Source organism: Eptatretus burgeri, chromosome 2, assembly GCF_056783735.1.
Source record: "Eptatretus burgeri isolate ZD-2024b chromosome 2, Ebu_testis_v1, whole genome shotgun sequence".
NCBI lineage: Eukaryota > Metazoa > Chordata > Myxini > Myxiniformes > Myxinidae > Eptatretus > Eptatretus burgeri.
Genome location: NC_140962.1, coordinates 160,493,218 through 160,517,960, shown reverse-complemented (window position 1 = coordinate 160,517,960; position 24,743 = coordinate 160,493,218). Strand labels below are relative to the sequence as shown.

General features: G+C 46.7%; 1 protein-coding gene across 2 annotated transcripts in view; it reads left to right on the top strand.

The window, feature by feature from the left end:
• LOC147033730 (serine/threonine-protein kinase NIM1-like) overlaps positions 1–4,764 on the top strand; it is a 158,869-nt gene extending 154,105 nt beyond the window's left edge. For both annotated transcript variants that reach the window (XR_015055617.1, XR_015055618.1), the window contains one exon: positions 3,958–4,764. The gene's annotated coding sequence lies outside the window, so the exon portion shown is untranslated. The remainder of the gene's footprint in view (positions 1–3,957) is intronic.
• Positions 4,765–24,743: the final 19,979 nt, after the last annotated feature.

Here is a 24,743-nt window from a genome sequence, read left to right as displayed (position 1 = left end):
CCACGTGCAGCCATGACGTCACCGTGCGCAGAAAAAAAAAAACAAGCCCCAAGTCTCGAGGGGTTCCCCACGCGAACACATGTGCTTTGCCCGTTGGAGCTTAACACACACGATCGCGTGGAGAACCCGTCCGGTCCAAATCCATTTACCTGCCTAAACTTTGTCCGTCCGCGGGATCGGCAAATCCACCGCTGGCGTTTCCGGACCGGGACTTCACTCTCGCAAGCGAGCACGTGGTGGTCTCGTGCGTTGCACAGCACGAACCGCGTGCTCACTGCTGGGCGAACCCGGCACGGTCCCCGAAATAGCTACAGCCGCTACTCGGCTTTCTTTCTTTGCATGTCGCCGTCGTCGCCATTCGACCCACGCACACCTGCGTGTTACGACGCACACAGTCCACTCCATCACATTCACACCGGGAGATGTGGCTGCGTGCTCCCGCATGCCAACCGACATCTCCCTCACATACCGCTCTCTCACACACACGGTCTCCCTTGCATACGGCCGTTCACTCACGCGTGCCTCACTACTCACACAAACCATACTACTCACACGTGGTGCTCCATTCACTCGCGCGGGGGCACTCACCCGCGGTGCCTCACCCACACACGCGAGGGCACTCAACCGCTGTGCCTCATCCACACACCGTGCCTCACTCATACACGCGGGGGCACTCACCCGCGGTACCTCACTCATACACACGGCGACACTCACACACGCGGTCTCTTCCACACAACGTCCCTCACTCACACACGCGGGGGCACTCACCCGCGGTGCCTCATCCACACTGGCCGTTTCATCCACACACACGGCCTCACTCACACACGGTGCCTCACCCACACACGCGGGGGAACTAACCCGCGGTGCCTCATCCACACTCCGTGCCTCATCCACACACACGAGGGCACTCACCCGCGGTGCCTCATTCACACACATGGCGACACTCACACACGGTGCCTCATCCACACACGGCGTGCTGGGAAGCACGTACTCTGGCACCATCGCCACCACACCACTCACACACGGGGTCGCTTCCACACACGGGGACGCACTCACGCCTTGCACCACACACACAGGGACAACCACACTGGGGATTCGAGTCCCCACAAGGGTCTCCGGGGCCTCTATACCCCCCAAGCTCTCCGTGCACCCGTTCGCAGCACTCGTCCCCTCAACCTCGCAAAGCACGACCGAACTCACCTGGTCGTGACTCGCCTCAAGGGGGCAGACTCCCTCCCCTCGTTCCTGGAGGAGGCCATCCCGGTGCTCGCACTGGGTCTCTACCCAGTCCGCCAGCTCACCCCCATTATCCTCCACTACCTCCGTGTGTGTGTGTGCGTCACTTACCCCGTCTTTATCGTGTAGTCTTTCCTCTATTTTTTCTATCTCCCGTGTCTCTGCCAACTCTTCACCCTTTACCTCCCTTGTCTCCACTATTATTTCCTTTGTCACGGCCTTCATGCCCGCCTGCAGGCATCGGCCCATGTTCTGCGTCTCACCCCGTAGCTTTTTCGTTTCTTCCTTCATGTTTGTTTCCATTTTAGTTTTCATGCGTTTTATTTCGTTTGTGAATGTATCCATTTTTTCGTTTATTTGTTGTGTATTCGCATCCATCGTCGTTTTCACTTCATTCATTTGCTTGTTCATTGCCGCCAGCATGGCGAATAGCTGGGCCATGTCGGGTGCGCTTGGGTGAGCCGATTCGGCAGGGGTTGGGGAAGGGTTTTGGTGGAGAGGGGGGGGAGGTGTCATACACCGCGGCCGCACCTATTTCGGGCTCTGGGTTCAGTTGGGCGAGTCCGTGTTCCTGCACAAACAACATTTCCTGCACGGGGATTCCATCCTGGACCATGGACTCTACATTATTACACATATACATTTCTAATACCCCCGGCTCCCGCTCGCCTTGAGACGCCATCTTGCTTCTCGTGAAGGGTTAATTTAGCTCGCTCGTAATTTGGAGGGAATCGGGGGTCGCTTCTCTCACCCCTGGACCGATTCCCGTGAATTTAGCCGGAGACAGGAGAGCCTGTTTTCCTGTTCTCCGATACCAGTGCCGCGAGGAGGGCGATGAATTTGTATCGCACGACCTGACACCAGTGTTGCGGATTCCGCGCCCGCCGGCGTGCGACGGCGGCCACGTAACTCGAATCGCGGCACGTCGCCCACCGGACGGACAATCCAGTCGTGACCCTCTCGGACTAACGCCGGGAACCAGTCACGGGTGGACCTTTCGGTCTCACCGCGATCGAGCCAATCAGCCCCCGCGTGGGATAGGGTTGCTCGCCAAATTCGACCTACCTAAGTACCCACGCGGAGGGTAGACCGGGCGATCGCACCTCGCCGCAGGTCGACTTCGGACACGGGCCACTTAAGCGACCCGTTCCGTACTATCGGGATAACCGAGCGGTGTTATCGTCGACCTCGACGGTTTGATTAATTATCGGGCGTATTCAGCCCACTACCAACCCTTTACGTGAAGCAAGATGGGGATTCAATGGAGGAAAAGACGAAGCGAAGCGGGAGAACAGTTCAATAATAAAGCACATTTATTCGCGGCACACGGGAAGCACACATTCAATTCCACCAAAAGCACACAAAAAAAAAAGAAAACACAATTCAATTTACACAAAAAGCAAATGTAAAAGCGAAGACACAATGCAGAGCTAATACCGACTACCGAGCACACGGCAACACTTATACAATTCTACTTCACAGACGGCGCCGACAACACATACCCAAAACCAAGGAAAAGAAATACCCCCAAGAATGAGGCGGGCCTGAGGCCGAGACCGGGTCGCGCCTACCCGTCTGGTGATGGGACGCGGAGCGGCGATGGCGCCTCACTCCGCGGGCCTCGCGGACAGTGTCTGGCAGGGGGTGGGAAAGGGGGCCCCCTTGGTCGCACTATCTCAGCGCGGGGGGAAACAGGAGGGGGTTGCTGATGCTCGGGGTATAGAGGATCTTTATTACCCCTGGTGTGCGTCTCCACCTCGGCCAGGACGCGCTGCCGGCCTCCCTCGAGCGTGCAGCTCCTGGCACCGACGCGAGCACCCCCTCGTTTGCCTTCGCCGCTGCCGCCTCTCCGCCTCTGGACTCTCCACCCTGGACCCTTCTTTGGGCTCTCCTCGTTCGACTCTCTTCAGCTTCTCCAGCTACTGCAGGCTTCGGGCTCCAGACTTCCACACTGCTCTGACTGACGAACACCGTCCTTTTATCCCCCCCGTAGCTTCGCCTTTGACCCCCTCCCTTTGACCTTTCACCTCGCTCCCCATTGGCCCGAGAAAAAGTGGGCGTGAAGGCTTTTTGATCCACAAATTTGCATATATCGATCGTTCTGGAGGCGGGGCCAAATCGCCCCTCGCTCACCGATTGGACGGCAAAAAGTGGGCGTGTGTCGTTTTTGATCCGTTTTTGAAGCACAAAATCCGTGATTTTGTACACGCTGTTCAACGTGCGCCCTGCACGAGTCCAACACCGGTACCCACAGCGGGGCAAGAACGGTGGGGATGCTACGGTTGCGAGGTGTGACGGGAAGGTCGTGGCGGTTGTGGTGAAGCGGTGGTTGTGGTTGTTGGTTGATGTTGTGGTTGTGGTGGTAATCATGGCGGTTGGTCCAAAATAAAGATAGTAAAAGAAAAACGCCTATCCTGAAGAGTCGCAGCTCGCATAAATGACATGTATTCCCACTAGACAACGGGTTTGGGCCTAACTACACATGCACTTACCGAGATACCTCACCTAAGGGACCTGAATGGTGGTTTGCGAATTTGGTAACCACAACAATATATTGCTTTAAAATTACTTGGATCAGACTTCAATGCAATGCTTTATAAAAAAATATTAATTATTAGACTAGTCTTTTAAAAACGATAAATGAATAAACAGTCGAGCATTGGGTGTCTTTGACACCAACTCTCTGGTTTTAAAACCTTTTTTTGGATTTATCTATTTCAGAAAATGTACATTATATTGACTTTTCAAACTTTTACAACTTTGACACCGGTTCAGAAGACGTGGAAAGAGGAGGAAGGGTCGTGATGACATTGCACAGACCATCTAAGTAAAATAAAATATCTCTTCTGGATGTCGTGACATGAAATGTACAAGCAATCAGAATGGTATTCCTTCAAGGAAATGAAAGCTATCCTGTCGTATCTCAATCACATTTTGCTCATGAATTGTTTTCTGCAGCATGAATGACATCATTGGAAGTTTCAGTGCTTGGGGATTGCTGCGAAGTGTTTGCAATGAGTTGTTTAGCCTGTGTTGGAATCGTGACCCAGATGTTGCTGGTCATTCTGGTGTTTTGCATGAATGGTGTAGATGTGAAGCTGGACGACCATCTTCCAGCACTGTGGGTGTTGGTGGCCATTAAAGATCCCATCATGTCTTTTGCAAAGAGTTGGCAAGTTATCGCTGATACCCCGAACAAATTACAAATGATTTCCAAACAAAAATTGAGACTGGCCAAACTGTTCGTGAAACACTTTGGCCACAACCATTGGCTGTCTGACTTGTGAACCCTTGATAGGTAATGTGGGGTTTTGAGGACCTCAAGCCCAGCACATTTTAGATCACCTGGAACCTCGTTCCGGCTAGCACGTTTTCCGTCCGTTTGTCCACAAACGCTTGCATCTTCTTCTCTGAAACTACACACAGGATTTTGATGAAACTTGACCACAACCTTCGTACTCGTGATGTACCAAAATTTGTTCATGCCATTTTAAAAATCAGGGTCGAAGGGGATTTACAGGGGGGACTTGGGTGGGTTGGGGGAGGGGGTTTATCCACCATCGGTATTTGCTATAACATTGGTTCATTGGTACATTTTGCTGTTTCCGTCACATGCTGACTTCCTCCTGTGTCATTATTCTACCAGGTGAGCACCCAGGAGTATTGCCCTATTTATGCTTTTTTATGCCGTGAAGAAACTTTAGTACATCACAGGTGATTAAGTTTATGGTCAGGTTTCATCGAAATTGTGTTTCTTTTCAGAGAAGAGAGCAAATACCTTTTTTGTGGGGGGGGGCGTCAAACTCCACCCACCCCCCATAGACACTTAATGAGAGCAGATTTTGATGCGTCCGGACCAGCTTTTCTCAAACATGTGAAGAGATCCGTTCACCAAACCCGAGTATGGATGAATGCCCACCTGGCAAATCCAGAAATTCCCACACCAGAGGGTCATGGATGGTACAGAGGAGAAGGTGTGCTGCATCCCACATTGTTTGATGGACCCACATCAGCGGAGATGTTAGATGGTCTTGTGTGTTCATGCCGTGGTAGTGAACCATGCACCAACAGCTGCAGCTGCTCACAAGGCAGTTTGCCTTGCACTAATGAGTGCATGTGTGCCACCAGTGACAGGCAGTGGCAACGAACTGTCACATGGTGACCAAAATGACACGGACAGTGATGGTTGAACATATCGAGGACACTCGCTCAATATGTTTTAGTTCATTTCTCGTAGAACAATGTGTATTTGTGTAACATATAGTTATCACATCACTTGTGCAAACTTCCGTCACTATATCGTATAATTTGCTAGTAGAAATTTGTTTCAAAATATTCTCATTATATTGATATGGTAAACTGAACAGTGAACACATATAAAATAAAATAAAAACATGACAATTGGCAGATGTTTGTTTCTGTAGTTGATGTTTTTCGAAGTTAGCGGTCCGGAAATTACGTCTTTTTTTTTCTATTTTCATATATTTATCTAGAAGTATTCCATTAAGTAACTAGTAGTATCCCCCTGTTCATTCTGCACATTTCAACACCAATCATGTAAAAATAGGGTGCACTGCTTTGTAGTTATGGCTAATTCACTGATTTTCACAAATGATCAAAATTTTCGAATGGGGGTATCCTTCAGGTGTGGATATTTCATGGGCCGCCCACCAAAAAATGAGGACAACAGGGCAAAATGAGTTACTGAGATCCCCATCTTTCATATGAGACCTCTTGCAGCTTTGTGTCAAGCCGGTTGATTAAGTACCAAAAAAATCTGACCTATACCGCTGGCCTATGTGGGGGAGCGAAAAGTCCAAGGAGCTCAGGGTTCAAAGTGTTAAAATGAGTGTCTTGAAACGTTTGGAAAATTTCGAATTATTCTTACTTGGATTTTAACATCACCAACTGCATATTATCAAGTTGTTTCAACTTTCTTTCGATAAGATGATAAGGAAAAGTACCTGTCACTACACTGACTTATTTAATCAACAGACAGCATGTTGTACTTCACAAACATTCTGCTCTATTCACTCTGTAATTTGCCTGAGGGCATCTTCCATCTATTTGGAAGTCAGCTAACATCACCGTCAACCATTCTTTGTGTGTGTGTGTGTGTGTGTGTGTATACATACATACATACATACACTAACAAGGGATAGCCGGCACTGCCATGCTGGGTGAACTTTCTCCGGCATGTGGTTACGGGCCGTGTTGGTCATTGAAAAGCAATGGAGTTATTGGCTTCATGGTTGTTACAGATTGCCTGCAGGCCAGCAGCAGCACTACCTGACCCCACATCCAAATATACACTTTATAGCGGCCTCTGGTGGCCTTGAAATGGACGACGTCAAGGCCAACGTGTGGTGCCTTAAAACCTTGCCCAGATTCTGACATACCCTCACCCAAAATTTGGGGTCTCTTGGTGCTACGGTTCGGTCATGAAAGAATAGCATACACACAAGCAACACTTGAAAATATTATATAGATATGGCGTGAGCAAAAATCACCTCCGATTCTCTGCAAAACTCAATGTTGGATTCTTTGATTTGAATTTCCGCTTAAAATGAGTGAAATGAAACATTTTGAAACATTCTCACTCTGATTTCAACATGACTGTAATGCACATTATCAGGTTCTTTAAACTTTCTTTACATAAGACTTGCAGATAAACCAGTTCCACCATCCTATTGTAAGGGAATTTGTATTCAATAGAGTGTGGAATATTTAAGGAATTTGACAGGAATAGGAATGTATTTTGACAGCATAATGGCAGGGTTCCATGGACATCCCACATAATGTAAAATGCGACGTTGAGTCCTCACCCCCTTTTTCTTTTTCAAGTCAGCATCCCCCCCTCCTAACTCCAATTACGCATCCCTCCCCTCTACCTCGCAAGGCTTGACGCACAGACTAATTTGATCTGTAGCAATCTCGAGCCAATATGGAAAGTATCACTGAGTTTCATTTTTCCTGATTTTTGTGTATTTTAGTTTTCAGTTTTTCTTTATTATCATTCATTTGTTCTCCGAATACCGCCAATTATTTGGGGTATTCGGATAATATGCAAGGTTGTCCCAGGCAAAAATGCTACAGTTAGAACTATAGTATATGAGGGTTCTACTCATATATTACAGATGGAAATAGGTCATACTAAAGTAGTATGCAGAGAATTACTGCAGGAAAGGAATGCCTGTGTGTGACATCAATAGCTTTCTCTCACTTAAGGCCACATTGACAACCCTCTAGGAGTCTGTGCACAGTTTCACTTCACTTCTGATCACATTGAATAAATAGATAATGTTAAAATGGACCACTGGACCTGTAGCTTATTTGGGCCCTGGCCTAATGTTGTAACCCAATTTTGGTAACATTCTGACTCGTGGGTCTGGAGAAGAATACTTTTGAAGGAATTTACGTGATTTTCCCAAAAATTCACCTTTGGCCATTTTGACACACTTCCGTTCATGTAATTGGCATGACCTCTGCAATTTAACATCAGGACTCTGTCCTAATGTTGTAACTAAAATTTGGTAGCATTCTGACTTGTGTGTCTGGAGAAGGAGATTTTTGAAGAAATTTTTGATTTGTAATCATAACAATTCGTTTTTCATTACGTCCAACTTCCCACGGATGGATTAGTAAGGAGTTTGAGGTTCCGTTTGTTGGAGAATTCATTAGTTTCCAAAAGATTAAAGTTTTCTCGGTGAAGTAAAATAGACAAAAGGAAATTATTTGTTGCATTTCTTTTGCGATGATTTTCCTTTATCAGCATAATCCTCACTAACTGTTAAGACTGCGAAGGTTTCTCGGCAAAGTAAATCGATGAAAAGGAAATTACCCATCAACAGAATTGACTGAATAGTATGTGTTTATTTTTTTTACTTCCGGTAGATGTGCGAACCAATGACTCTTGACTGAGCAAAGACGCCACATGCACAACAAAAACTAGATATAACTAAAAATTGCATTCACAACTACTTTCAAACCTCCAGATGTACCGTCTGGACCCAAGAGCTCCTAATAGTCTAAGCCAGGGGTCGGGAACGTTTTTGACTCAGAGAGCCATTAAAGCAAAATATTTGGAAATCTATTTCAGTGAGAGCCATATAATATATTTTAAGACTGAATTCAATTAAATGTGAGTATAATAAGCCTCTGAATTTATTCTTTTAAATAATGTTGTTATAATACTCACCATTAATGGGACTTCTGGTGCTGCATGGATTTGCTGATGGCTTTGTAGTCTGGTTGGTACTTGGTGAGGTTAAGCTTCATGCAAGCGTTGAGGCTTTCATCCGTTAGACGTGATCGTAGGTTGGACTTGATGTTTTTAAGATGTGAGAATGACTGCTCACATGCATACGTAGATCCAAACAAGGTCAATACAGCAATACTCACACGCTGCAGTGTGAGGTATGTGACAGGAAGCGCGTTCCAAGTTTTGATAATCAGCTCGTCTTCGGGTTGAAGTTTTTTCATTTCTGTCCACATGTGCTTGCTCGCCAACTCTGCTTTCTGTCGTGCGATTCTTTCCAAATCTTCATTCAGTGACTTGAACTTATTCACCCACATGTCTGAGGCCTTCAGGTCAGCCACTTCTGCTTCAAAATCTCTGACGGAGACACCAGGAATGTAACTCAGGTCGGCTGTGTTCAGTGAACACTCGTTTGGATGGGTGATGAACTTAAAAAGACGAGTGTGCTCACGAAATTCTCCAAAGCGTGCTTTGAATGACTGTAGGAGACTGGATGTGAAGCCAGCTAACTGGTGGAGATCAAAGTTTTGAGTGGGCTCACTTGCTGTGCATGCATCTTTAAATTGTCTCAGTTTTTCAAAATGTAGTAAACGACCTGTTTCAAGATCCATGATAAAGAGCTCCAGCTTGTTTTCAAAAGCAAACACGGCTTGTTGAAGGGATAACACTGTATTTCCAATGCCTTGCATTTTCACGTTGAGCTCGTTCAGATGTTCAGTCATATCCATGAGATAGTAAACTTGAGGAGCCACTCAGTTTCGGCTAGCTCAGGATGCTCAATCCCTTTCATTTCAAGGAAAGTCCGGATTTCGTTCAGGCAAGCCGCAAAACGGCTAAGCACCTTCCCTCTTGACAACCAACGCACATTGCTGTGCAAAAGCAGACCGTGATAGTTATTTCCAACTTCATCCAGCAGTGTTTTAAACTGGCGACCATTTAAGGCTCGGGCAACAATAAAGTTGATCACACAAATGACCAGCGACATCACTTCGCCAAGCTGCCCAGCACACATCTGAGCACAAAGTGCCTCCTGGTGTAGAATGCAATGGAAACTTAGGATGGGTCTATTTTCATGTTCACGGAGAAGCGCCACAAATCCTTTGTTTTTCCCCACCATACACGGAGCACCATCAGTACACACCGAGATAAGTTTATCCATTCGTAGATTTTTTTCTTGAGCGAACTCCATGAAAGACTTGAATAAATACTCACCTCTTGTGGACCCTTTTATTGGCAGAACAGCAAGACTTTCTTCGCGCAGTGTATCACCAGCAGCATATCTTGCAATCACACTGAACTGCGACAAATGGCTTACGTCTGTTGACTCATCCAAAGCCAGGGAAAAGAACGGCGCTGTATTTATGTCCTTCACTTGCGTTTCCTCCACTTGGTTTGCCATCATGATGGTACGATCATGAACAGTTCTTGCCGACAGAGGCATGTCTTGTATCCGTTTGATTATCTTGTCTTTGTTCGGAAGATCATCAAAAAGTTCATTGGCGACATCCAGCATGAACGTTTTGCATACTCGCCATCTGTGAATGGTTTTCCGTTCCTCACTATTGCTAAAGATCCAGCAAAGCTGGCGGAATTATAGTCACCTTGCCGGGTCCATACGCGGAGTTGCTGCTGGCTGGCTTGCACCCTGCTCAGTAGCTCTTGGCACGCTTTCTTTCTGCTGTCTCCCACAGGGTATTTTGATGCAAAGGTAGCATGGCGCGTGTCGAAGTGCCGCTTTATATTCGACCGTTTCATCGATGCAATTTTGTCATTGCAAATTAGACACACCACAGAACCTGCTCTCTCCACAAAGGCGAATTATTCGGCCCATTCGTCCTGAAATGTACGATACTCCTCATCTTTTTTTCTTTTCGCCATCTTCTTCGTCGAAGGGTTAGCTTTGAGCAAATGAGAGAGAGGGAGATGTTGACCCAAGTGAGTCTGGCTGGCCTGCGCACGGGCTGACATACTCGAGAGGTGCGGCGCGGCCGGCCGACTCTGGGATGCTGTCGCCTCAGCGGTGGCACATGATTGGTCGAGATGAATTCTGTGACGCGTCTCGGCGGCGGCACGTCATTGGAGGAACCGAAATCACGAGTCGCCTCAGCGGTGGCGCGTGATTGGTCGAGATGAATTCCGTGACGCGTCTCGGCGGTGGCACGTCATTGGAGGAACTGAAATCACTACTCGCTTCGGCCGCATGACTGGACGAAACAAAAACCGCTTCAGACAATTCGGAGGTGTTTTTTCTTCTCTCCTTCTGCCAAGTTCAGCCCTGCACGTGAATGAAGCACGACACCATTCAAACTATAGGTAAAGCTTCTGCGAGAAATATTGGGCTTTCCAAGTTTCAAACTCCAATTTTATCTGCGAGCCAGATGCAATCATCAAAAGAGCCATACCTGGCTCGCGAGCCACACGTTCCCGACCCCTGGTCTAAGCAATGAACGATTTAGGTTGGACAAAAATGTTATCAAAACTTTCTAACCTGAAATGACTTCATTGGTGATATGTCTTATCAGAAAAAAAACCCCACCCGAATCCTCCCATGGGAAACCTCGTTTTGACCTCAAATCCAAGATGGCTGACATTGTACAGGTGCAAAACTTAAAATGGACCTAATTTTGGAAAGAAACAACAAAGAAACACTTTTAAGGTGTCATTTTTAACTAATTTGAGGACCCCCATTCGTTTAGTGATACTTATAAGATCGTTAGATGTCAAGGTCAACGTTAAACTTGACAGAAGCAACGTTAAATTTGACTGAAATTGTATCAAGAGTTATGCCAAAGTGATAGTTATTGATAAAAAAATATATTGGTTGTTATTGCCACATATACCATTAAGATGCTCATCCATTTAGTAATAGTTTTGAGGTGATTGGATATCTAGATCATGTGATAAATTCAAGGTCAAATTTGATCCTAATTTGACCCTGAATTTGATCAAAATGATGCAAATAGACTCAAAATAAAGTACATTGGATGTATCATTTTCAAGATGTCCATTCACTTATTTATGAGATTGGCATTGAGATCATAATCATAGCCAAATTTAACCAAATAAGTAAGAATCCAAACAGATTTTGTGACCTTGCAGTGACATTATTTTGACACCCGTGTTAAGGTGTCTAATAACAAAGTTTACCATGCCTGATCACTTAAATGATATTGTATGAGTGATAATTTTTTAAAGTCAAATTGCAATGTTAATCCATTGTATTATTATTATTGAGATCTACTTCCTGGTCATCATCATCCTGATTGTCCACATGTGGCACATTCATGCATGTTATTCCCCTGCATTGGCCACAAGCTGGTGTGCACTGTAGTCCATTCTTGCAGCAGGTGCACGTTTTTTGTCACACTGGCCACCACAATTGCACCGAATTATCTTGAGGAGTCGCTCTGGTGCTGCTGGCTGAGTCATCCTGATCGGCACAAGACCACTGGGAGTGGCTTTCCAACCCCAACCTGCAGAGGCGATATCATTGCCACGCCATCCCTGCACTTGGTGATAAGTCTGATGACGATGAAAGGTGGCTGCGTCACTCGTCGGCGGAAGCTTTTCTGGAGATGCATATAGTGTAGAAGTAGCTACCTTCAGTAGGAACTTCGTCACCCTTGCTGCATTGAGGCTTATTGATGTAGTGCACCCATATATCTCCAGCATGGCATCTTCTCCTGCCTGTTCGATGTCCTGTTTCGATGAAGACTGAGACATAAAAACGGTGGCTGACTTGCTCAGTGCTGCATCCTTCGTAAAAACAGTCGCTTTACAGATTCCATATGGCCTTGATGTGGTATCACACCCACTGAAAGCGTGCAGGAAGAGTTGACTTTCCGAGAGGGCAGGATCCAGTTTCTTCTTCAACGTTGTGATGCACACCGTCTGTTTTGCGGTCACCATGTACAGGTTGTCACTGTTATCTGTGGCATCAGCATGATGTATCATCAACTGAAATACATCAGAATCTTCTGTGACAACGGCTGTTTGACTGTTCTTCACAGACAAACATGCTAGCATACAGATATTGCAGTCAGCGTCCCCTTCTGCATGCTCAACGGTGATGTCTGCTTTGACCATATCCTCTGCAAGGAGGTTGATGAGGGCCTGCTTGGTTGATGTGTTGGCAAGGAAAGCTTTCTTACTCATGGTTAGATGCATTTCTGCAGAAACTGAGACTGAAGCACCAATGTCGCTCGAAAGCACCACTAACAAAGTACCACTGGGTGTTGAGGGTGGGATCTGGGTGGGGTTTGCATTCAGATTGAGGGTAGAATTAGCATTAGAGAGGAGATTAACAACGTGCATGACGGCATAATGCTATATGACGTCCATGATGTCTTAATGTTACATTTCGTCACATAACGTCATAATAACCCGAATATATACGGGTCTCATCCCCAACACTTTGGCCAGAAACCCGTATTTTGATGGGTCTCGAGCCGAATGAGTTAACTAATGTGATCTATAGGTGATGATGTCACACTGAGCGATTTCCCGGGTTAATACGCGTCATTTGGTGAGCTTTGAGATCAAATTTTGATTAAATTTTACAATGACCTTGACCTTAACACACAATCGTGACCTTTAATGGTTCCGAAAATTTCACTAAATGAACGGGAGTCCTCAAATTAGTTAAAAATGACACCTTAAAAGTGTTTCTATTTTGTTTCTTTCCAAAATTAGGTCCATTTTAAGTTTTGCACCTGTACAATGTCGGCCATCTTGGATTTGAGGTCAAAACGAGGTTTCCCAGGGGCGGATTCGGGTGGGGTTTTTTTCTGATGAGACATACCACCAATGAAGACATTTCAGGTAAAAAGCTTTCATAACATTTTTGTCCAACCTCTATGGATCATGATCCGTTCGTTGCTAAGCCTATAAGTGAGGTATCATTCAGCATTGTATGTGCTGTGGTTAGGACGTATATCCCGCTCAGACATAATCTGGCACCTTACATTGTGTGTGTGTGTGTGTGTGTGTGTGTGTGTGTGTGTGTGTGTGTGTGTGTGTGTGTGTGTGTGTGTGTGTGTGTGTGTGTGTGTGTGTGTGTGTGTGTGTGTGTGTGTGTGTGTGTGTGTGTGTGTGTGTGTGTGTGTGTGTGTGTGTGTGTGTAGCCTGGTGTTGGTGCAGTGGTTAGGGCAGCGGCTTGGGATCCAAAAGGTCCTGAGTTCAAGCCCCGTTGGGCCACTGAATTAATACACCAGGGGGTTTACTCAGCCTGTCATCCTTCCGAGGTCGGCGAGGTGAGTACCAGTGTACTGGGCCGGTGTATACCCCGGTTAAAATAGGTGTACCATATCCCTGTGTCATAAGAGGTGACCAGGGTTGCGTCAGGAAGGGCATCCGGCGTAAAACGTGCCAAATCATGATGCGGATCATACGGATGATCCGCTGTGGCGACCCTAATGGGAGCAGCCGAAAGAAGAAGAAGATGTGTATATATATATATATATATATATATATATATATATATATATATATATATATATATATATATATATATATATATATATATATATATATATATATATATATATATATATATATATATATTTTGGGTTGCCGAAATCGGTGACCCTTATTGTCAGTAATTCTGTCTGTTTGTTTGGATGGTTGTTTGTTTGTCATCAGCATAATTGGTAGTAAACGTTGGCGGATTTTGATCAAACTCGGGTGGTAGGTACATCTTATGACCTTGTGCTTTGGAAATTGTGATGGTTGCTAGGGATGCTTTGGTTCCCGAGCAACAACCAAAAAACCTTCATAATCGGTACCGTTCATGCGAAATCAATTCCGAAAGTCATTATCCCACATAGGGTTATGAAATTTGGCACGAATGATCGACAGGTCATACTCTATCAAATATATTCTGGTTTTTGTGATATATGGAATACTTTACCCGCAGCGTCCCCTACAATTAGGGTATACGCGAAAATTGAAGGCCCCCGAGTGACCAGGTGAGTGCATTGATACGAATGAAACTTTGCAGGTTCATGGTACTCAATGAGTACTACAACTTTGCCTCGGGACATATTGACCGATTTCGCTTAGGTCAGGGGTCAAAGGTCAATTAGTGCAAAAATCGATAATATGCGAGAGCTGGAGGTGCCTTCGTGCCAAATGCTACTCCTCCTTTTTATGTCGGATGGTCATGAAAATTCACACGAATCGTCTGGAGTACATTGTGCACAAACGATCGTGCCGGATTTTCGATGTAGATCTTTGTTCAACCTCAGCATCCCCTCGAACTTTGGGGATTTCCGATTTCAAACCGCATTTTCGGTACTTTTCATTCAAATGGATGAAAAGTAGTTATCAGTTGATGGAAAAAGTAGTTATCAACACATAAGTAGTTATCAGTCGATGGAACTGGATGAGATTTGATCTGCATAATCTTAAGGTGATTCCCTATCTGCTATATGACATCCATTTTGCTCTATATCTTATGGTTTCCATGCTCGGAGACCCATCGCCGCCTTCCGGCTTGTATGTATATATATATATATATATATATATATATATATATATATATATATATATATATATATATATATATATATATATATATATATATTGTTACAAATCTATGCCCGCCCGGCGTGCGAGTGACCGCATCAACTAATAGCAGCCAGTTCGCCCACCGAATGAGCAATTCAGTCGTGACTTTCCGGAACAATGCCGAAAACAGTCACGGGTGGGTTCTTAATCCCACCACGGCCCAGTCCGTATTCTACCCGCGCAAAATAGGGTCAATCGCCGAATATCGATATACCGAAGTACTCGCGCGGGTAACCTACCAAGGGACCGTACCTCGGCAGAGGCCTGCTTGGACTCGAACTGCTCAAGCGGTCCGTTCCGTTCTGAGATAACCGAGCGGGTATTATCGCCCGACCTCGCCGGATCCGATTCTATTTATCGGGTATTTAAAACCCAACTAACATTCCGCAATGCAAGGTGGCATTTCAATAAGGGAAAGAGGACACGACGAACGGGTTAACATTTAAATCGGCACTTTTATTACAACTACACACGTTTCCAGGAACAATCATGCAGTCATGCAGGTATTCAAAAATACCAACATGCACGTATACCGAAAAAGCAATGAATGCAGCACGGCACGCAGGCAAGACAAAGCAGTACAACCGTCTATAAGCAATTATCAATGTACAGTCACTTACACAGTTTTACTTACGGGACTCGGCACCACAACATTCACACAAAGAAACAAAGACAAGACCACCCTCATAGACAAGGGGGTCAGGCTGGGCCCGAAGACCTTTATGGTGTGGGACTTGGCAGACTGAACGAATCCCACGAGACCGTTGCATGTTACCTGCACCCTCGTGGTGCCTTGTGGTGTGAGCCTCGACGTCCCGTCCCCACGGCAGCTAGCGTAGCCGTGCCTGAGCTCGGGCCTTCCTCGTGGCTGGCGAGCACTCTCCTCACACGAGCGCGCAGGTTCACGCGACACCGCTGGCAGAGCTGCGCCTGCAGTCCGCGTCTCCTTCACGACGCCCAGACTCTCCACCGACTGCAGCTCCACTGAGCGGGTCGCTCCACGGACCGCTTCTCCACAGACGAAGATCACCAAGACTTCCACCCGACTCCTTCCACCAAGACCACGAGAAGAGAAGAGGAGAAGAAAAAGAAGACCGACTTCGCGCTCTGCGTGCCCTTATATTCCCCATGCTCCGCCCCTCCGCTCTCGCCCCGCCCTCCTTCCAGAACATGCAGGAAACTTCCAAAAGGAAGTGTTTTCCACTTCCAACGCCTCGCTCCTCCCCTTGCGCGGGAAAAACAGGCGGGAAAATCCGCGTGCCATCGGAATACCTTCTTCTTTTTCATGGCGTTATTGGAATCCCTTGTTCCTTTTCCTTGGTAGAGACGGTTTTATAAGCGGAGAGGGTTGCAGCAGGGTTGTGGAGAAGGTGATCGGTAGTGGGCGTAGCAGGGAAGGTGGTTAGGTGATTGGCGTAGTGGTTGAGGTGATCAGGATGGCGTGGTTTGTTGAGATGCGCGTGTGGTTGTGGTGTTGGAAGGACGGTGGGTCTGAAGCAGTTGTTTGCGAGCGATGTTGGTGGTGGTGGTCCAAAATAACGATAGTGAAAGAAAAACAGCTATCTCAAAGATCACAGCCCTGTCCACACGGATAAATCCCATTAAACAACGGTGGGGAAATCTAACTGAACACGGACTTATCGGCATAACTAAGGACCTTCATGGTGTTCTGCGAATTTCCACAGCCGTAACACTACCCCTTCCCCTTTTTACAGACTCGTCCCGAGTCGTCAAATTTTCCTGTGCCATCATGTGTAAGTTTCCCCTAGTACGTTTTATCTTCGAATCCCTGAGTACGACATTTAGTGTATTCGTGTCCCCAAAAATAAATAACCTACGGGCTGAGTAACTAACTAAACAAACCCACTCAGACAGACGACTTAAATAAATTGCCGGCGCTACGACAAACTTGCAGGGGGCGCAACTCATCTACAATTTTACCCTTAACTTAACTTATAATTTTTACACGAAACCATGGCCCAGGATCGATGGACTCTGTGGGGAAAAAAGAAAAGCAGGGAGCCAGGCTACCCACACGCAGTCTCTGGCTCATGAACAATTGCAGGTGACAGGGAATGTGGCCGGCTGCTCAAGCGCAGTCCTAGGCCTTCCCCGTGAAATGAGCACAGTGAACACAAGCGGTGCATGGGCTGCCAGTGCAGTCCCTTGTGCGGCTGCCTACAGGGCAGTCCCTGCAGAACGCGCGATGATCTGACTCGAGCAACAAAACGGTGCATGTGCTGCCAATGTATTCCCGTGATGCGGCTGCCTACAGGGCAGTCCCTGCAGAACGCGCGATGATCCTGGCGCACATGGTAATGAATGGGGGCAAATGCAAAACAGAAGGGCTAGCAGGCATGGGGTCAAGGCAAAGGCAGGCAGACAAGGCATGGCAAGGCAAAACAAGGCCATTGTAGCAAAACGGGCCCGTGGTGAAGCTGACTAGCACAGGCCTTGTAGCAAAACTGCCGGCAGATGAACTGGCCGGCACAGGCCTTGCAGCAAAACAGCCGGCACATGAATGACCAGCACAGGCCTTGCAGCAAAACAGCTGGCAGATGAATGACCGGCACAGGCCTTGCAGCAAAACAGCGGGCAGATGAATGTCCGGCACAGGCCTTGCAGCAAAACAGCCGGCAGATGAATGACCGGCACAGGCCTTGCAGTAATAAGGTTCGTGGAGGGAGTGCGGTGGTGCTGGCCACTCAGAAGGCGGGCTCGGACCTACCCTACTGTCTCCCTCCCAACCTATCGCCTTTGCATGTCTCTGTCCATACCCACTCCCTTAATTTGTAAACGAAACAAATTTAGCCCCATCTTATTTTTATGTTTTATTATATTTTTTTATCGTCCCTTCTATAATTCGTCCCCCTACCCCCTTTATTGTCCCCCTAACGGACTTATCGGCAAAACTAACGAAGGACCTTTATGGTGTTCTGCGAATTTCCACAGCCAAAACAATATATATATATATATATATATATATATATATATATATATATATATATATATATATATATACACACATATATATATATATATATATATATATATACACACATATATATATATATATATATATATATATATATATATATATATATATATATATACACACATATATATATATATATATATATATATATATATATATATATATATATATATATATATATATATATATATATATATATATATATATATATATATATATATATATATATATATACACACACACACACATACTTGTGTATATAAATATATTGTTACGAATTTGGGAATTCGATTGCACACAACATACAGGTTCCTTTAGTCAGCTATGTCGATAAGTGCTTGTTCCCAAGATAACTCACCTTTCATTGTTTAAATGTTCAGAAATCGATTAGATGCGCTGCGGATCGATTTAATAGTTAGGGAATGAACAATGGAGACATCCCTCCCCCTCTTCTGCGAAGAGGAAGAATCACCCTGCCATCCCGTGACTCATGATGTCAACAACTTCCTCCCACCCATGGCTGAACGGGGGATGGATCACGAGGGCATGAGTCATGAGTCACGCCAGGAGCGGGGGAAGGACGGGAGAAGGATAAGAGGAGATCTTTTCTTTTGTTCGTGGGCAGAGTTGGAGGAGTAAGCTTTTTGCTTCGGCAGAGAGTAGTCGTTCAGCAGACCTTCGGGTCCTGTTTGGCTTGGGTTAGGGTTGAGGCCTTCGGAAGCTTTTTGGTTCGGCTGGCTCAGTGAGCTTCGGCTGAGGCCTGGCTCGGGAGGAGGCTTTTTGCTTTGGTGGTTGAGTGAGCTTCGGCTTCTGCTTGGCTCGGGAGAGCTTTTTGCTTCGAGCTGCTTTGCTTGGAAGAGAGTTGAGCTGGTCGCTCGGCTCGAGCTGCGAGTGGTGGCTTCTTCTTCTTCTTGGTTCGTGGAGCTCTTTGTTCTCCATTTTGGTTCCCGGCTTGGTGCGACTCGTCGACCTTTTCTTGGAGGTGGTTCCTTGGGTGGAACGGCACATCGACAGGAAGGATCGGCGCATCGACGGGAAGGATCGTCGCCTCGTCTCACCAGCACGTGTTGAGAAGCGCGGGAGGATTCGCGGGAGCTCGGGAAGGATCGCAGCTCACGGCGATTGGATCCAGCTCGCTCTCGCTGGAGCCCGGGTCCGAACAACTTGAAGACCACATGAGGTGGAGAAGTTCGAGATAGGTTCTGAGTTTCAGCTCACCTGTCCTCCGAGCTGGAACTCGTTATTTAAGGCCTCTGCCACCATTTCTTGGGTGTGTGTGTGTGTGTGTGTGTGTGCGTACGTGTGTCCGTGGGCCCGTCTAATAAGTAGGAACTACTGTTAAGTGCAAGTGACTGTACATAATAAGTAGACAGTTGTAGTTATTTTGTCGTGCTTTTGTTGCTTGTATAATTGCATACTGTTATCAGAGAACCACCTCACCGCCGTCGAGTCTGGCATTTCACTCAAGCCGACTGGCAGGGTCTCCGAGCAGCCATCAAACTTACAGACTGGTCTCCTATCACTACTTTCTCAAACATCAACTCATCCTGGGAATTCTTTCAAAGAAACTTGCTCTCCCTCATGCACAGATTTATCCCCTCTCGTGTTCAGTTGTCTTACCCTTCCTCCCGCCCTTGGTTTACTGAAGCTTGTGGCGAGGCAGTTGTCCTGAAACAACTTGCCTTTGCCTCATGGAAAGCAAACCCAACTGAGGGCAATCTCAGTTCTTTCCACAAAGCTCGGAACAAGTGTGCAGCTACCCTCAGGAGAGCCAGAAAACAACATCTTTCTCATCTCAAGTCTGAACTCTCAAACCTCTCTCCCTCCTCAAAATCCTGGTGGCGTTTAATCAAATCTGTTTCTGGTGTATGTTCCCCCTCCATCCCCTCCCTTACCTCAAATGGCCGCACTGCTGATTCCACACGTGATAAAGCTGAATGTCTAAACTCGGTGTTTGCAGCTAAATCTTGTGTCCTAAACCCATCACTATCTCTACCCACTTTACCCAGTCGCACCCAACTGTCCCTGGACTCTGTATCCTTTTCTCCTGACAAGGTGGAGAGGTTGCTTTCAAACCTCGAGTCAGATTCTGCAACCGGTCCAGACGGCATCAGCCCACGTGTCCTCAAAGCCTGCTCTTCTGCTCTTGCTCACCCTCTCTCTGTTCTATTCACCCTCTCATTTTCCCAAGGTCATCTGCCATCTGCTTGGAAATCTGCTAACATCACTGCCCTGCATAAAAAAGGTGCAAAAACAGATCCCTGTAACTATAGACCAATCAGCCTTCTCCCAATCATCAGCAAGGTTATGGAATCCATCATCGCTTCAGACATGAAATCCTTCCTCTTCTCCAATGGCTTGATTTCCAATCATCAATTTGGTTTCAGACCAGGTCACTCTACCCTAGATATGCTGCTACTGCTCTCCCATCAATGGATGGAGGTCCTCAATGCCAGACAGGAAATCCGAGCCGTATCCCTGGACATATCACGTGCTTTTGACACAGTCTGGCACCCTGCCCTACTCACCAAACTCTGCCCATGGTATTCAAGGCCATCTCCACTCATGGCTCGCAGACTTCCTCTCCTGTCGCAGTCAACGTGTGGCCCTAAATGGAGTTCTTTCATCCCCTCTTCCTGTGCAGGCTGGAGTTCCTCAAGGTAGCGTTCTGGGCCCTGTTCTTTTTCTGGTTTTCATCAATGATCTCTCGGACTCTCTGGAAAATCCTCTATTTCTCTTTGCCGATGACTCAACCCTCTGCCGTACCATCTGTCATCCCTCAGACCGGCAAGCAGCAGCTTCTTCACTCACTGCAGATCTGGATAAAATCACAAACTGGTCCAACACGTGGAACATGTCTTTCAATCCAGACAAATCTCACACTCTCATTATGTCTCTTCGAAAGGACCGTTAACAAAACCCTCCAATCCACTTTCTCAACAATCCTCTGGAAGAAGTCTTTTCTTTCAAGCTTCTGGGTCTCACTATCTGCCATGACCTTTCCTGGGAAAGTCACATTTCCAACCTTGCCTCAAAAGCCAGTCGCCGACTGGGAATCCTCCGTCGTGCAAAGTCCTTCCTCGGCCCTCTTGAGCTCCTGACCACTTACAAAGCTTTTGTCCGTAGCCTGATGGAGTACTGCTCTCCCCTCTGGGCTGGTGCTCCTGCCTCCCACCTTTCTCGACTTCACGCTGTCGAAACCAGGGCTTTTAAGATCATCGGCATCTCCCGCAATGAAGCTGAGTCTTTGGGCCTCTCACTCAATCACCACAGGTTGGTCGGTGGTCTTTCTGTCTTCTACCGACTCCTCTCCAGCCTTGCCCCCCCTGCTCTCTCTGCGATTTGTCCCAACCACATTTCCACAGGGCGCTCAAGGTCCGCCAACAACCCCCTTCTGGTAAAACTACCAAAATCACGAATCACTGCTCATCTTCACTCTTTCATTCCTCTTTTTTCCCGCCTTTGGAATAAACTTCCTCACTCTATTCTTTCCCATTCTTCCCTTCAGGCTTTCAAAACAGCTGTTCACCACCACCTCTTATCTTCCCCCATCCAAATCCTCGATCTTTTCTACCCCCGATAATCCACCCAAGCCCACTTCCTTCAATTCTCCTGCTTTCCTTCCTGAAAGTCCCTTTAATGTCCATCTTCCCCTCGCCATGTTCCCCGTCCCATCCCCATCCCTCTCCCTTCCACAGTTCACCTGTGTCTGTTCCCCAATGTTTTGTCCCTTCCACTCCCGCCCCTCTTGTCTCATGCCTCCTTGCTGTGAGTTGTGTGTTAGCTCTCATACGAGCCTCGACCAAGGTATACAAAAAAAAAAAACAAAAAAAAAAATAAAAAACGTGTTTTCCCCTGTTTAATTGCATACGTGCTTTATTATAATAAACGTCCTTGTGTGAATGTAAACCTGTTCGTTGCATCCATTCCCTCATTGAACTGCCCCATCTTGCACTCGGAATATAGTTGGTTTTTAAATAGCGGGTAAAGTGATCGGGTCCAACGGGACTGCGTGGTAATAGCCCGCTTGGTTATCCCAAAAGGAAGCGAGCTGCTTAAGCGGCTCATTTCCAAGCGGTCCCGTTGAGGTACAATCTCTCGGTAACCTACCCGCGCGAATAATTAGGTAAATCGAAGATTTGGCGATCGGACCCTGTAGCGCGGGTAGAGTGCGGACAAGGTTGTGGTGTGGTTAAAAACACACCCGTGGCTGGTTTCCGGCGTTGATCCGGAAAGCCGCGACTCGATTGTCCGTTCGGTGGGCGAAGCGGCCGCTATTGGTTAGACGCGGTCGTTCGCTCACCGGCGGGCGGAAATCTACAACACTGGTTTCAGGACATGGGGTACAGATTCATCCCCTCCACACTAAATTAACGGAACCGGATCAAGGGTGTGTGAGGCGACCCTCCGGTTCCATTAAATTCCGAGTTTAAATTATTTCCTATACGCAAGATGGCAGATCAAGGCAAACGGGTGCAGGGTGGATTAGGAATGTGTTTGAATGTCGGATCCATGGCCCCGGACGGTTCTTATTATTATCACCCCACCACTAATGATAATCAGTGGGGCCGCTCACCCTATACTGAGCACGAATTTTACCAGCAAAATAGCCGCGCTGCCGCATCTCAGCGCAGCACGGAGTGGGCTGCTATAATTAGCACAGCGAACGGCACGATACGAGGCGGGGCTCCCAACCAACAGTTGAAACCACGTGATCATGGCAGGCGAGGCTGGCGGACATTGGCGGGCTTCGGGCACAAAACAGAGAAATATCTGGGAAAACTAAAAGAAAACGGTGAGAGAACGAATGAAAGGAGAGTGCAAGCATGCAAATTAAGTGCGGAGAGCGAACTGAAGAAAAGAAAAGAGGAGCAAATTAGTAACTCCCAGGATAGAAAGAACTTGGAAAACGAAGCTGGAAAAGGAAAAACGGAAACACGATGTGGAATTGGAACTACTGAAGGAAGAGGTAAGAATAGGCAATTGGAAAAGAGCCTGGAACAGGAGGTAAAAAGAGGAAAGTATTGGGTCAAAATTAGCAAGGAATTCGGTGAGGGAATGGATGAAATGAGGACGAAAGAATGTGAAAGAGGTGTGGAGATGAGGACGGAATTAGAAAAGAAAGCTTCTGAGTTACTGAAACACCAAAACAAAGAAACGGGATTACAAAACGAACTGAGGATGTTAAAAGAGGAAAGAAAGAGAACGGAGAATGAAACGTTAAGGAACCACACTGAACAGATCAAACAGCTGGAAGCCAAGGCCATATTGCAGAATAAGGAACAAGAGAGACAGTGGAATAAAAAGCAAAAAGAGTATGAATTTGAAACTGAACAACAAAAGGAAAAAACAAGGTTGGAGTACGAGGAGATAGTGACAGAACAAGGAATGAAACAGGAAAGGGAGATTAACCAATTGAGGGAAACTATGAGATTGGAGAAGGAGGAACAAGAGACACAGTGGAATAAGAAACAGACAGAAGAACGAATGAAACAAGAAAGGGAGATCAACAAAATGAAAGAAACGATGAGATTGGAGAATGAAGAACATGAGAGACGGTCGAGTAGAAAGCAAAAACGATATGAATTTGAAATTAATCAACTCGAGGAGAGAGCAGAGATGGAAAAGATAATGAACAACTAAAGGGGCTCAGAGAGGAAGAACGACTCAAATGGGAAGGAAAATGGAGCCAGGAAGAAACGGAAATAATAAACGAGGTGACTGAGATAAAACAAGTAGAGGAGAAATGTTGTGATAATGAAGTGCCGTACTGTGATTGGCGGCAACGGAGATTGGGCGGATGTGGCAGCACTGTGTATGGGGGTCGGTGGCTAGTGATGACTCGGTGGCTGGTGATGACTCGTATGCCGCGTGCTCCGTGGAGGGTCGTGCTGGAACAGTAATGGTATGTAGTATACTGTATTAGGAATGTAATTGGGATTAGAGTATGGAGTTTGCCTTCAGTATTATGTGTACAAGTTATTGTATTTTGTTATTCTTACCGTATGTATATTTATGTTGTTGTAGATATGCGTATGGGTTTTGTGAGAATAAAGCCGATCGAAAAGGTTTATTGTTGATTACTACAACAAGAAACTACAGGTAATTGACGAGCACACACAGGTAGAGGTAGTGGAGGACAATGGGGGTGAGCTGGTGGAATGTATTGGGACCCGATGCAAGCATCAGGATGGCCTCCTTCAGGAACGAAGGGAGGGACTGTGCCCCCTTGAGGTGGATCGCGACCAGGTGAGTCCGGTCGAGCTTTGCGAGTTAGAGGGGGCGAGTGCTGTTAACGGGTGCACGTGGAGCTTTGGGGGGTTTGGAGACCCCGGGAGTGCTTGAGGTAGCGCAAATCCCCAGCGTGGTCACGAGTGTGGCCAAATGCGTGCTGGAAAGCACGCATTGTGTGAGTGAAACCCCGTGTGTAAGTGTTTTGGCATGTGTGAGTAATATGGTGTGTGTGGGTGAAAAGGAGTGCTTGACTGAAAAACGAGGTATGGATGAAACACCGTGTGTGGATGAAGCACCGTGTGTGTGTGAAAGGCGATGTGTGAGAGAGACCGCGTGTGTGAGATGGCGGTTAGCATGCGGGAGACCGCAACCGCATGTCCTAGTATAATGGTGAGGTGTGTGAGCGTCGTTGCACGCAGGAGTGTGAGCGTCGTTGCACGCAGGAGTGTGCGC